A 15163-nucleotide genomic window follows, 5' to 3' on the forward strand; every position below is an offset into this window, starting at 1 on the left:
TCTTCAAGTGTGCAGAGGAGGAAGCAGCAATTAATAAAAAACACTCCTTAGACTCACAGAGAGGAAGGAATTAACCTCTGTTGTGTGATTTTCTTTACTAAATTATCAGAGACGGAAAAACAATTTGCTTGCTACAATCACACCATAAGGAGCCCTCCCTTCTCCTCCAGATCGTACAAAAAGTTTAAGACCAATACGGCATAATACTTGTCTCTCATAGACAAAGATTTAAGAAATTTCAAACTTGCCTAAAGAATCCTACTTCTGTAGATTTGCTTTTTTTGTGCACGTAAAAATCAGCTAGTATCCATAATTTCTAATAGTGGAAAATTCTGACACAAGACAAACAATGACAACTGATACTCTACTCATTCCCTGGGGTGCAAAGTAAGAGGAATCGCCTTTTTCTGAAATTCACACAGCTGTGTTTTATTTATTCATTTATGACAATGACATTTTTCCACAGTAATAACCAATTATTTTACTACAACTGCACATCATTAACACAAAGATAACAGATGTGTAACATGAAAGAATACATACCTGTTCAGAATTAAATACATTTTTAAGTAAAATACAAGTACACAGAGTATCTGGAATTGAAAGGCATTGGCTACATTTAAATAATAATTACTTTCAGTCAATCAAGGACTTCCCAATCCCCGAAATAATCATAACCAGATAAAAGCCTTCTATATACCACTGTAACTCATACAAACAAGGGGTTACTACTCAAGAAACTGAGTTCCCCAGCCACTTCTCAAAGATTCAGAGTTAAACTCATATGCACTGAATAGTTTGTTTTAGCCTTATTTCCTGTAGAAACAAAGCTCAAACAAACAAGGCTCTTTGCGTCTGTGCGCATTCCATCCCCCTCCGGGCTGTCAAACCAAAGTTTTACAAATAAGCAGAGAGGTAGTATCTCAACTGAGGCAACAGCCATAGCAAAAATTCATATATGCTTAAGTGTATAACGAGTCCAAAGCAGGGGCGTTTCTAAATACAGGAAAAGCCTTTTCTGGAGTTCACATATATCTCCAAAACGAGTGAGAAAACTAGGATTAAACTGTTTTGTTCCTCACAGAACCAGGCGTTTCACAAAGCTGCTTCACTGTAAGGCACAAAAAATACTTTTATCTACAACCATGAATATACTGTGTATGTCCATAAGAAGCAAAAGTGATTTGCTATTGTGATTTGTTTTGTAATTTCTGAGGGGAAGCTTTTCTTATGAAAGAAAAAGGCTTATGCAATACGTTTTATGCCACTAAAACGAATCATTACCAAAAATATTAAAAATTGAAAATATTCTCTATCTATCATATTATTTCAAAGTTTTCTGAGAGTTTTCACTTCTGAAATGATCAATAAGTTTCACTAGAAATTTTATTTTCCTGAAAAGTTTTGAATATAATCAGTTAAATAATCAAAGACAACTTCCATAGCAACTTCTAGTGGTCAGTAAAATCCTTTGTGTCTTCTTTCTTAAGCAATAGTATACTGAGAAAGTCATTTCATAACCTTTATCTGAACTATGTATATAGAAAATGTATTAGATAATTACATTCAGGTTCAAAGATCAAGAACTCAGAAGTTGAGAAAAGACAGAAAGGGTTGCCTGTGCTCTTCTCTCCTCTTAGCAGTTTCATATACCGGACAAAAATGTTTACATTAATTCTACTCTCCCTCACCCTTTACAATGTATAGTCCCGTCATTTGTTTATAGCATACTAATTAAACCCCAAATTCCAGAGTCCACAGAAAGAATTATTAGCTTCATTAAGGATGTTTTTGCAGTCTCTGTATCTGACACTTAAAAGTTAATGCATACGCATTCAATGCTCTGCTCAGCACTTCATGACCCAGAACACAAGTGAGCTCAATTTCCACTTTTTTAAAAATGGAATTACAAGCTGAAGACCAAATGTCTTTTAATTTAGAATAACGCATGCACTATCAGGCCAAATCAAGCTCTTAATTGAGAAAATTCAATTCTGAATTTTCACAGTTTAGAGTGATTTCACATACACATATGCTTTTGACCTCTAGGGTCTTTGAATAACTACCTGCTTAAAAATACAACTAAAACCTCCCCATCTCTCCATGGAAGCATAAGATGGCAACAGAACCAAAGGAATGTGACTTAACAGAGTAGCCCATTGCAATAGCGATTTGTCACCCACCGCGGATGGTTGGAAGGAGATCATTTAAAGCCTGTGGTCCCTTTCAGGCATTTTCTGACAATGCAGGAAGAAGAAATCACAGGACTTTGGGACTATCATTCTGTGGATTAAATACTCGGCCTTTCACGATACCTGACCTCTACTCAGTGATGATCCAACTTCCTGACATTCTTTAAAAATTTAAAATTCAGCAGATGTTTCACAAAGGTTTTTCAGCCCAACTGCTTAAAGTTTATCAAATCAGTAAGCAAATGAACCACCCATCTTACAAAGAAGCATCAAGTAACTTGGTGAGGAGCAAAAGCTCCATCAACAATATATATCTAAAGGAGTTAAAAAGACGCAGAAAAACAAAGAATAAGATACAAAAGATATAGGAAAAAAACAAAGAAACCTTCAAAGTTAGTTTAAACCGTTAGTGAAAAGGTAACCTGCAAAGAAAGTTAAATTCAGACTAACAAATAGGCCAATAATATTTCTCTCCAGAGCCTAAGTTTTATATGTCACAAACTCCCGAGTCTGTTAAGCTGGTGTCTCCAACTAAGCACAGCATATTCTCACAATCCCTACCACATTCTGCCGGTGACACAACAGATCTGAGGCTGATGGCCTGCTTTCCAAAAATACAGTTCAAAGCAAAGTACATTCTGACAAACTGCAAAGGTCAGAACCACAACCAGTCTTACCTAAAATTGAGATGAAATATCTCATTTTTGTCTGAGTTAAGATTTTTTTCAGTACCTAGGCACAAGCAACTCCTCTAAAAATCAACAGGAACTGCAAGTAGTCCGGGCACAGTAGGTGAATCAGACTCCTAAAGGGCCTCAGAAATACAGAGCTCATAATCAAAAGGTTGTTCATCAGAACCCCTCTCCTTCACAGAGCTGCTTAATCTAGGAAGTACCCAAATTCCAGAGGGAATTTTTTTGTTTTTTAATTAAAAATTCCTCAGTAGCCCTTAGCCCTATTTTTGCATGTACAAGCAGAAGTATTTAATCTTAACAGAACGGAATCAATGCCTACCTCATGGCTAAGCTTTCACCTATCTCCCCAGACAGTTCTGAAAGTGAAGTGTGAACCTGCCAATCATCCCCTCACAGAATCATGCTGAATGAAATATATTTGCAACTACATCATGAGACATGGCTGAACAATCACAGAACCCCTCTGCAACACATAAGGACCTCGCACTACTTGAGGGAATTCAAACTCCAGATTTGAGCGACCTGGATAGCGGTCCTAGCCATTGTGGAAGAGAAACGCTCACTCCTTGATTAAGATATCCTACTGTGTAGAAACAGATGCAAGATGAACTGGGCCAGGAAGAAGGTCCCCAGTTTTCCCTCTCCAAGGCAGCTGCGTAATCCTCTAGGCTGAGGAAACACTATCTCCAGCTCTTTCTTTTCCAACTCCAATTAATCTTCTGCAGAACAGAACAGCTTTAAGAAGGAATAGAAAGCACTCCCCGCTTCAGAGCTGCCGACAGGCTCGTGTTCAGGCGCTCTGCAGACACAAAGGGTAAAGGAGAGAATTACCCTATCTTTTGTTCTGAATGAGGGCTTTAGCCACCAGGCTATCATAGCCTCTATTTTAAATTACGGGTAAATGCAGCCAGTAGTGCTGGCAGTCTGTGAAACCTGTATGTGCAGACCACAAAGGGAATTTTTAGCTATATACTTTTATGTTTAGTTTTATATTGCGTTGCAGATGAATTTTGTCATATGGGCCCTAAGCCAAATGTCCGCCTATTATGTGGCTCCCCATTAAAGAACAGTAACAACAGCATACTTCACTCATCCACTTGGGAATCCACTTTAAAGGCCAAAAGAGTTAAAATATCAAGTGTAAAGAACCCGCTCTTACATACAGTTATATTTTTATCTCATTTTTATTCTGGAACACCTGTGCTATTTAAAAACATGCAATTCAAAGATTAATATCAGTTCAGTCTAAGCGTTCATAGTACTCTGTGAAAGGAAAACAATCCGAGACAAAACAACATTATTGAAAAAATGTTATTCGTAACCTCTCTCCAAGTGAATTCAGCTCTCTCGCACTATTATTAGGAAAATTTTATCCATATATAATAGTTATCAAATTTTTTCTTAAATTCTTCTTCATCATGCCTCTAAGAACCTATAGTTTAAGGCTCAGAGAACCAATATGCATAGAAAAATAAGTATGTTCAACACTGTGTATGTATCTTACATAATTTTACTAATTATATACAAATCATCACATTGCCAGTTAATATTATGAAAGGAGATTTGAATGACTTTTTTTTTAAGTCATAAGTCTTTTTAAACCAAAGTCCAAATATTTTTTGTTGAAATAAAATTGCTCATTTGCTGTCATCAGAAGTTTGAGTGACTCAATACCTTCTACTGATCCAGACAGCTTTCATTTCCCATTACTATTAAATAAAATTATTCCATTTTGAAATAGACAGAAAGAAGCAAACACTGAAACTGACTTCTAGTTTTAGTCACAAGTTAGTATGATAGAGAAGCAACTTAATCCACAAAGTTGAAAAGAAATTTCATTTTAATCCAATTTTCTGGGAAACTAGTACATCGAAAGTGATCCATTCAGCTGAATTTACTGGTATATTCGCAAGTGGAGAAAAAAAAAATCACTTCAGAGCAATGAACAGGACAAAAGTTAAATTACCTTTTAACAGTGATCTGAAAATAAACCCAAGTATTTCTTTTGCATGAGAAGACTTTTCTCCCATTACGTGTACTTATATAGGATAAATGCTTATCTTAAAACTACCAGCTCTGACAATATTTGATAAGTACACAAACTCCCCAGGGCATACTTCTTCACTTGTAAGTATCCTAAATATTACTTTTAAACTCAATTAAATACAATCACATTTGAGGTGGGGGAAGGGGGAAGCAGTGTCCCCCTCTTCTAAAATTCAAAGCACCAAGGGATTAAGAACATTTTAAGAGCTAGTCACTTTCTCCATGTTGTACTTTGATTAACCGATACCTAAGTAATATAGGTAAGTCTAATATTTAAGGCTTCAGTAGTGAAATAAGTTTCATACAAGACAACTAGGGAAGGTGTACATACTATTAGGTTTTTAGAATATAACATGCAAAAATAAGACTGAAGAGCACATGCAATACAGTTCTCTTTTTCACTATTAAGATTCCAAATTATTTTTACTGTAATGCTCATCCCAATATACATGTCTCCAGCATCTCCAGCATTTTATTTCCTGTCTTGGACTCTACATGATTCCAAAGCCAGGTTTTCAACTGCCAAACAAAGTTAAGACATTTTTAAAACTTTTGTATGAGGAAAAATCCTTAAGAACAAAACATTTGAAAGTGATCCTTCTGAAATGTCATGATTATTTTATTAAGTGCATATTCCTCATTTAAAAAAGAAAAATCAATACCTGTGCTAAAATAGATACAGGAAAATCAGGTTAGGATCATTGCCAACCTGAAATCCAACCAGTTTTATACAGAGAACGTTCAACTGTGTCAGATACTGAAGATCAATCTTTCACTCTCAATAAAACTGATCCAATTAATAAAACAGACCTCTAGAAAGCAGAGTTTATCTTACAGGCAAATCACCAGAACAGGACAAACCAGAAAAAAAAGAAACTACTAAATTACTTTATTCCCTCTGTCTAAAGATGAAAGACCTTCAGTCACTTTGGGGCCTACCAGGAGAAGGCTTCTTCCTCACCAAGTGCCTCTCATGACCAGCTGCTCTGAGAACACACTCTCGCAGCACAACCTGGATCTGTCAACCAGAAATCGCCCCAGTGAGTGTGTGCTGGCCCCTCATGCTTAAGGACTGACTGCTTTTCCAAGTTTCTAGGACTGCTGCACTCCACTACAGATACTAACACAAGCTCTACATTTGCGAAAATGAGAATGTAAGACACTACTTATTTAAAATACTGTCCTTCCCATTTTCATCGGCAGAAGGCCCGATAACAGCAAAGAGTAAACTAATTATCTTCCTGATGGTTTAGAGCCCAACCATATATGGGAAACAGTAGAAACGGCTGTGCTCAAACCACTGTCAAAAATACACAGTAAACACACCTGTAAAGAGACTATTATCTCTATCTAATCTCATAAAATTACTTTATTATTTTGTTTCCCTTAACAACAGGAGGTGAAACATTAAATTGTTTTCTAAATTGACAGTTCTTTTAAGTGTGGAGGGCGCTTTTAAAAAAGCACAGGCATTAATACCGCACAACTAGTCCACTGACCAAAACGGGAACGGAATTTTGACTGCATGGGCAAAACTGTATAGAAAGCTTTTTTATGAAGTTCTCATTTCTCAGAATCAAATCTTTTTATAGGACCATACCCATTCTGGCAAAGCTTAGTCCTCCTGCAAATTTTCTAATTTTGCATCAAAACTACAGAGACTCTTAATTATTCATGTTTCAGACCAGGAACTTCTACTTTTTCTCCTACACCCACACTCCAATCACCTGGAGACAGAAACGTCCAGCTACCCTAGCTGGCCCATCTGCTGGAAAAAGAACATTGCAGTTAAAGTTTTCAGACAGACATCTTTTTGCATTTTATCCTAATGAACACTGAGAAGCTTTTGTTTTGTTTTGATATAATATTTCACAGAAGCAAAAACTCATTTTCCACCCAGCCCTAAACAATCTGATTTTGTTCATATCGAGTCCCAACCCAGCAAAGACGAATTTAACTTAAAGCAGACGTTTAAATCAATGGGACTGCTCAGCGAATATTATGTTTAGCTTGCCCATGAAGAATTAGGACCTCATATTGAGTAACTTCATACTGGCATATAAATTCTCATATGCACGATCAAAGACTAAGTTTTCACTGTCTATATGAAGTAATATGCTGTATGAGATTTAAACAAATTCAAAACCCTTAAGAGAGCTACCTCCAGAGTTAGGTCAAATGTCTGCAGAGCCAAGAGCACAGAAACTCTGCTGCGAAAACTAGCAGAGCTCTAAGGTTCCAGCATGTAAAAATTTATATACATATACACATCCACACAGACTATTCTGTTTTTTCTCCTGTTCTCTCTGACATACACTTAAACTTACACACACTATAAATAAATTGAAAAAACTGTGTTAACCCAATTAAAAAAGAGAAAATAGACACACACTTTTCAATGCTCATACACAGAATTTATGCTCCTGTTTTCCATATTAAACATGATTTAAAATACTGCAGATTCCCCAAAGTACCTATTTTTGTGATACATAAGATACCTAAGGCAGTACTGATGTAACAGACCCCTTCCCCTTTTTCGGTCGACAGCAGAATAGATTGCAAATAGGACTACTGCACTGATAGTACAGATCCCCTTCTATTGCTTCAGTAAGAGATTGAAGAAGTGGATATTTTCACTTGCATTTAAGCATTTTCCCAAGTAACTAGATATTCTGCAAAAAATCATCCCAGAGGCCTATGACTAGTCCCAAGGCAGCGTACGCGCTTAGAGTGAGCGCCTGCAAAAGCTTTAGTAACACAACCAAGAGAGATACTGTATCAAAGTGGTAAGTAGAGATATGTTCAAATGATCTGTTTTAAAAATGGAATCTTGAGTGATGTCAGTTGCCCTGACATAATCTTCCTTATAATTTCTGTAGCATGCTATTGAAGAATGTTTATAAATTATTGTAACCTTTCTTCAACCAACAAAATTCTGCGAAGGGGAGAAAGTGCTTTCTTAGGCATGCGTACTGCTAATCAACAGCTCTCTTGGCCTTTCAAAAGCCAAGAGGAGAAAAGTGAAAAGTTTCAGAGAATTTTGGATCAGCATGGTTTTTGCCTGTGTTTTCCACAGGAGGAAGGAAAAAAAAAGGGGGGGGGGGGGGACTCGAAAAAAATCAGGCACCTACCGTGCAAAGACCCAGACTTAGAAACTTGCACACAACCAAGAGACTTGCAGGTCTGAATGCATAAACCAACTATTCTGGAATCGGTCTCTCTGAGCTGACCAAAATTCCAACCTGGAAAACTTTCCCAGCACAAGTTTCATCAAAACCAACGTGCTTGCACAAACAGCTTCTGTTCAGCGAATCCAGCGAGAATTCTGCAGTCAGCAAGTTCCCACCAGCTCTAGCAAGAGCAGCTTCACCCTCATAAAAATCCTACCCTGTTTCAGGAGTACGGCTTCCACAAATCTCATCCTACAAGGCACACTTTGACAGCTTCCCTCTTTCTGCAGTTCAAAACTTCTCCCCGATGCCACTGGTCCCCATTTCTTTACTTCATTTATTAAACCTCCTGATCTGATATCTGATTACCAACCAAAAGAGTATATACGGGATTCTAAAGAATACTAAAACCTATTACCAAAGCCAGAAACTCAGTTAATATTATAGATTTTAACTGTCCAGCCTTGTATCACTTACCAAGACAAAGTCTGGTGAGACAGGATTCTCCAAATCAGAAGGAGATCTCAGGGTCAAACAAACTTGCTTAGGGAAACGCCTGGAATAGCCTACTCATTTCTTCTCAACCTAGTTAGAGCTTTAGAGTAGGGGTGTGGAGGGGGACTCAGACCCCTACTCAGGCTTCTACAAACTGTTGTTTTAACATATTGGCCACAGAACTTCTAGATTAATCTACAGAGATCAACACGTCGTAAAACCAGCCTGGATTGGGGCCTCATTTCTAACAATGCTGTCATCACGAGTAGCAACCTATATACTGTTTTAAATAATACATAATATACTAGAGGAACAATAACAAAAGTATTAATATTGCAGTCTCTAATCATAAAAGTAATCAATTTATCTGATAGCTGAATTCATCACATTAACCTGAGACCATGAAAATCTTGTACACAAGTTTTCTTACAGATCAGTATCTCGTAGCATGCAAGTTAAATAACGCAAATATAGCTGATTATACACCGCTTTGTAAAGCCAATAAAAATACCACAGATCAGTATGGTTTACCTAACAATATTACTAAGTTCATTTTCTTTTTTTTTTTCTTAAACTAGAGACCACTTAACAAGCTCTGTAAAAACACTGCAACATCTACTACTTACACCTTCACTGCCAGAGAAAATGGCTCGCATCTAAAATTGTTTTACGGTAGTTTACAGCAGAATTATTTGTTTATAACAAAAAAACCCACATACTTTACAAAGCTAAAATTTTCTATAACTGCCAACCTACTACATATCGCAGATTAAAAAAGAACAGATCATTTAATCAAAAGGCAGGAAGCCTCATCTGCTATATGTAGCCTATGTATACACAATAGGAAACAATGCTTGAAAAGAAGCACCTGGATAGAAATGCATATATATAAGATAGCATCCTTAGGTTGGGATTACCTGCAAGCAAGAAGATATTTGTTCTTTGCAGTTTTGAAGCCAGAGGGAGAAAGAGTCAGCTAATCCTATCAGCATCCTTGCTAAACAAAGACTTGTGTTTAACTTGTTCAGTCTTCTCTGCAATATAGCAACCAAGAAATAATTTCTTAGGTAACATGTGGCTTACATCCTTGTCATAAATGAAGCCAACTGAGTTCCTGAGAGTCCAAAGTGTTATGTGAATGATTAAAGACAGGGAAAAGGGCCAATAATTTCCACAGTATTTTATCTTAATATTTTCCAGAAAAAAGCGTGTGTGTGCGTGTGTAGCTTTAACCCTATATCTAAAGCTATGTCTTTAAATGTATTATGGCCTTTAAATAAGGCTGATCAGATTTGCAAAGCCACACACCTCAAAACTTGCTGAATTTATCTGGAGCTTCAGATTCTTATTGTTTGTATGCCTGTACATGACACAAGTAAGAGCTGGAAGACGAAGAGGACCGGGCAGAAGAAAAAAAACACAAAACTTTTACTTAAGTGAGTTTAACAAGTCTTAATTTCTAACACCTTGATCTCAAAGTTTTATGTCTCACAATAAGCAGACTAAATCATATTTTGCATCACGTTGCCTTTTTAGGATCAGTCTGTGTAGACTCTGGAAACGCTTGTGCAACCTTCCTTATGTTTTTGATACATGAATAACACTTCACATGCCGTCAGTTTTCCATTTTCATCCAGGGCCATAAGGCAAGGACATTTTGTTGAGGTTTTGGTTTTAACTGCCAGGAGATGCTGAAGCAGGTGACACCTTTTTATTTCAATATATAAAGGTTATTAAGCTACAGGAAAAGAGGGGGAAACAAAACAAAACAAACAAAATCCAAGAGTCATAATGAGCTTTTAGATGTTTCAAAACTAATCTAAAATAATTATCACAAAAGTTTATCCAACTTGCACAGTAAAGAGTTTTTGTTCAGAATTCAACTATTTCTAGAGAAAAATGAAAAAAATATGATAAAATTTATTTTGTATCAGTAATCTTTACCTGCTGTTTTATCAGAAGTATACGTGTTTGAGTGGTATGGAGCTGCTTTTTAAACTTGGATAATGGATATTCCATTACTAGCGCTCATAATCTTACTATTTTCTAAAAGCATACTGCTGGATGTATCTTGCCACCTGAAACTGTCAAGGAAAATTTTCAGGATAGGTTTGCTGAAGGATATTTACCTGCCTATTGCTACTGCAAATTTATTGGGAGGCACAGGAAGACAGGCTGATAAAACCTGGGAGCTTTGTGTCAAGCACAGTTACTGTCTTCTGAAGTCTGATATACATTCCCAGAAAAATAAACGTACATTAAAACAGAATGAAATTAGTTTTTCGCACAATTACAGGGATAAGGAACATTATCAAAATATTGTTATTTCCCTTAAAAAAAAAAAAGGAAAAGAAAAAAACCTCAAAGTTCTGCATTTCTTCTCAGTTTAATACTTTACACTACAGAAGTACATACCTGAGTTGCCAAAGAAATCTCTACTCTGCCTTTCAGTCCCAATCCTATCCAATTTATCCTCAATGCATTTCAGTATTCACAGTCTGAAGTCAGACTGTATTTACTTTTATATTACTTATTCTTCTCCTTTGGAGCATCACAACTGCTCAAGCTACCCTCCTGGTACCACTGCTAACATATATTAAAGACAATCAATAAAAAGCTGAGACACACACCAGGAAAGACTGGCCTCCTTTTTAACTATCTAATGCTACCGCTCACCTTCACACAACACTTTGTACTACTCAAACGCTACCAAAATAGCACCATGTAGGCCCAGGAAGGAAGTAAAACAACAGCAAATAAGGCACTTGAGTAAGGAATTACCCTGAACTGTGGCCTTTGTTGCATTATTACTCGCAGAACTAATATGCAGTCAGCTCAAGGTAACGCTACTAAAAGCAATCTTTCTAATGTTGATGTTGAAGCTACTGTCAGACTACAAAACTTTTCAGAAGAAGTGGCAGACAGAACGAACTTGCTTTCCCCCAAAGAAAACGTCCCTTTTGAAGAGTAATCCAAGCTGTTTGCCTGACTTAGTTCATAGTCTATGATCAAAGAAATTAACAACATGGTCTAAATTAATATACATCTTCTGCAGATTTCAATAGGACAATTTTTTGGAACGTTTGAGCATTATGCATTATATTTCTGAAACGTGAGAACACTACGATGCTGCACGTATGTGGTGACACGAAGAGACGCTCACAAAAGCTCTGGAAACAATACAGGGCCACTTCCTTAGCATTCCGTAGCCTTGAAACTTCTCAGGAAGTTACCAAATGCAGATATCTCTATATACCACTACATCGTGACAACTCATGTTTCAAGTAGCCAGGCTTAATTTAATTGCATTTTAACTGTAAAACACTCCACTTAAATCTCAGAAAACTCAGTATATAGGAAGGAGGTACTTGATTAAGCATACACAGCAGATGAACCTGCTCTAAGCAGAAACTCACTTCCAAGTATAGCACAATGCCACAATAGCATGGAATATCTAATAGGAAATGAATAATCCATTAGAGAATTGCTCAAACACTTCATAAAAGAAATCATAGGAAAATTTCAGCTTTTTCAAAATGCTAAGTTACGCAGCAAAGTGTGAGCTACAATTACTCTCTTACTGCAGAAGACTCCAAAAATGCCTAGACATCCTTCACTAGTTTAAGTCTTCCAGCCAAGCAAAATAATTTATTTCATAACTACACTGAAACTTCCATATTTTCTACAATCCGAGGATGGGTTTATTAACATGAAACAAAAATAGTACTGTTTTTTCCACCCGCAGCAGCAATGTAGAAACATTATCCCTCAAGTACTTCTGTAGACAGCAGCTCTCTCTAAGAATGGAGGCCTGCAGCAGGCATTTTTTTTACTGAAGGTGTATTAAAAGGTTGGACTCGTCGTAAATATTTTTGGTAGACGGGAAGGAGGGGTTGAGGGGCACTTGTGAAAGGATGCAGAAGAACTTAACAGTTAATAAGAGAAGCTCCTCCTGACCGAAGGGTATTTATTCTACTACCGGTGTCTTCTCTTTGGCAGAGTAAGCTGCTCTGCCGAAAACTGTGTTCAAAATTAACATGGTTTTGAAAATATGGGGAGAAAAGCTCAAAGAATAAATGAAAACCACAGTCGAAGCAGCTCACCAAGAGGTATTCTCTCCATCACCTAGAACTTCAACGTTTTGGAAGGGGTTTTTTCTTAAGCGAGAGGCCAGAACCAGTGGTTTCGGCTGGCAACGGCACCGTTAGGGTAAGAGAACATAAAAAGCAGTTGGGAGAACAATGAAAAGTCTTATTTTTAAAAGTTGTTCTTGTTTTCAAGCCAAGTTTTTAAGTGCCCCCTGTCACAGAAAGCAGCGTTTCCCTCGCCCTGGCCGAGCCCTCGGGCTTACCGAAAGGCACAAGCTCCCTTAACAATAACATGACATTCAGCTCCTCACCTTCCCCGCAGCTAGAGCCCCGGCGGCGCCACATGCCACCCCTGCCTCCCAGCCCGGGGACCCCGCCACCCCCTCGACACCTAAAAATGGGGGCTGGGAGGGGGGGAGGGGAGCGGGCTGATCCAGCCGCCTCCGACAGCGGGGCTGGCAGGAGCGGGGTGAATTCTGGCAGCGGCCCGGGGGGCCTGAGGGGGCCCCTGAGGCCGAGGGGGGCGGGGGGCGGCAGAGGCCGGCCCGGGGCCTGGCCCCCTCCTGTCACGCTGGCGGCAGGGCAGGCGGCCCGGCCCGGCTCCCTGCCTCCCGCCCGCCGCCGTGCAGGCCGCGCCGCGGCCGCGGTGCCTCCGCAGGGCCTGGCGGCGCCGCCGCCGCCGCCGCCGCAGGCTCGGGGCGCCGCGCAGACAAAGGCGGAGAGGCCGGGAGCAGGGCCGCAGCCCGCTAGGAGGCCGGCGGGCAAGCCGAGGGCCGCGCCGGCCGCGGCTCTCCCGCCCCGCCAGCCCTTCACCGCCACCGCCGGGCAGCGACGGTGCCGCCGCTCAGCCGGCGGAGGAGGCCGCGGCGTCCCGCTGCCAGCGCGGGCCTCTCGCCGGGCACCTGGGCGGCGCGGCCTGCGCCGGCATGCGGGCCGGGCGGCGGGCGGCCGCCGCTGGGCCGCGGAGCGGGACTCACCGAGCAGAGGGAGGAGCTGGCGCTGCTGGTGCTCCTGCGGGGCCCGGCCCGGCTCAGCCCGGCCCGGCTCCGGCTCCCTCCCTGTGCCGCCGCCGCCGCCTCCCTGTTCCTGGCGCCGCCGCCGCTTCCTCCGCCTCCTCTGCCCCCACCCCTCCGTCCTCGGAGGGGCGCAAGGGGGCGGCGAGCCCGCGATGGCCGCCGCCTGCCGCAGGGACGGCTCCGCCGCGGCGCCCGCGTACAGCCCGGCGGCGGGGGCAGCAGGGCCCGGCCGCCCTCCTCCCTCGCCTGCCTCCGCCGCCGCCGCCGCCGCCGCCCCCCTCCGCCCGGCGGCCTGGCTGGCCGCGGCCGGGCCCTTTTTCCCTGCCGCCGGCCGCCCCGTGCTCTGCCCCGGGGGCTGGGCGGCCGCGGGGAGGTGCGGGGGGCGGCCCGGCTGGCTCAGCCCCGGCCGCCCTCCTCGGCGCCGGGCTGCCCGCGCTGGGGAAAGCTCATGGACCAAGCGGGCGGCGAGGGGCGCGGCGCTGCCGCTGCCTTCGAGGCCGGCAGCAGGCAGGGTAAAAAGGTGGACTCCCCCCCTCACCCCCCTGGGTTTAGAGACGCAGGCGTGAGAAAGGGCATGTGCGCGCCTGGCTTGGCTTCGCGCAGAGCGGCGCTGCGGCCGCGCTAGCGGGAGCTGGGCCAGGCAGGCTGCGCGCCGCTTCCCGCTTTCAAACCTGCGAGGCGGAATCGAGAGCAACGAAGCGATTCCTGACTTGGGAGGTGGGAGCGTGACTAGCAGGGGGTGCCAAACTCAGGTCTGTGGGCAGTGCGGGTTCTGAAAAGTTTTCGAAAGTGGTGTGTGCTGATGGAGGTTGAGCTGGCAGAACGCTACCTTCCGCAGCGATCGGGCCCTTCGTTTCCTCCTTGTAAGCGATGCAAATCAAGAACCCGATTTTGCAAAGATACACATAATTTTGCTTACTTACGTAATTGCCCGAGAGGCGGTGAGCTTATTCACGTGACAAGTTGCGCCCCTACTTAACTGCCTTCCAGGTTAACAAGAAATCACTAACACTCGCGAGGCTGCGAGAATACTCAAGCACGTTCTTTTGCCGGAGTTGTTCTAGTGAAGTCACGGTGTTCGTGGCTTGAGGCCTCTGAAGTGTTTAATTGCCTACGTTATTTGAGCTCAGAAAGTGCGCTGATAGTATTTGCATTCTTCTATCCCAGCCATTTACTGCAGATTAAAGGTTTTTCTTGAGTTTTATCCAAGGGTCCTATGGTTCTTTATGAGTCTGGTCCAGCTCACCTGCTAGCAGGCCAAATCCATTTCAGAAAACTGTGATTCTCGTAGAGTTGCAAAAAGAAACTATTTTTTAAAGGTAATATTTGTTGATTTTTTTTCAGGTATAAAGTACCTAGAATTAACTTTTTTTGTTCTGTGTTTTGTATTAACAAATGATTATAATCATAATCATAATGATATAATCATAATTAAATGTTATCAGTACTATAACAAAACTA

At 41.3% G+C, this 15163-nt stretch overlaps 1 protein-coding gene across 3 annotated transcripts in view; it reads right to left on the reverse strand.

The window, feature by feature from the left end:
• SOCS6 (suppressor of cytokine signaling 6) overlaps positions 1-13941 on the reverse strand; it is a 29288-nt gene extending 15347 nt beyond the window's left edge. For all 3 annotated transcript variants that reach the window (XM_068932070.1, XM_068932072.1, XM_068932071.1), the window contains exon 1: positions 13664-13941. The gene's annotated coding sequence lies outside the window, so the exon portion shown is untranslated. The remainder of the gene's footprint in view (positions 1-13663) is intronic.
• Between the last annotated feature and the right edge of the window lie 1222 nt (positions 13942-15163).

The sequence above is a fragment of the Struthio camelus genome, chromosome 2 (assembly GCF_040807025.1).
Source record: "Struthio camelus isolate bStrCam1 chromosome 2, bStrCam1.hap1, whole genome shotgun sequence".
Classification (NCBI taxonomy): domain Eukaryota; kingdom Metazoa; phylum Chordata; class Aves; order Struthioniformes; family Struthionidae; genus Struthio; species Struthio camelus.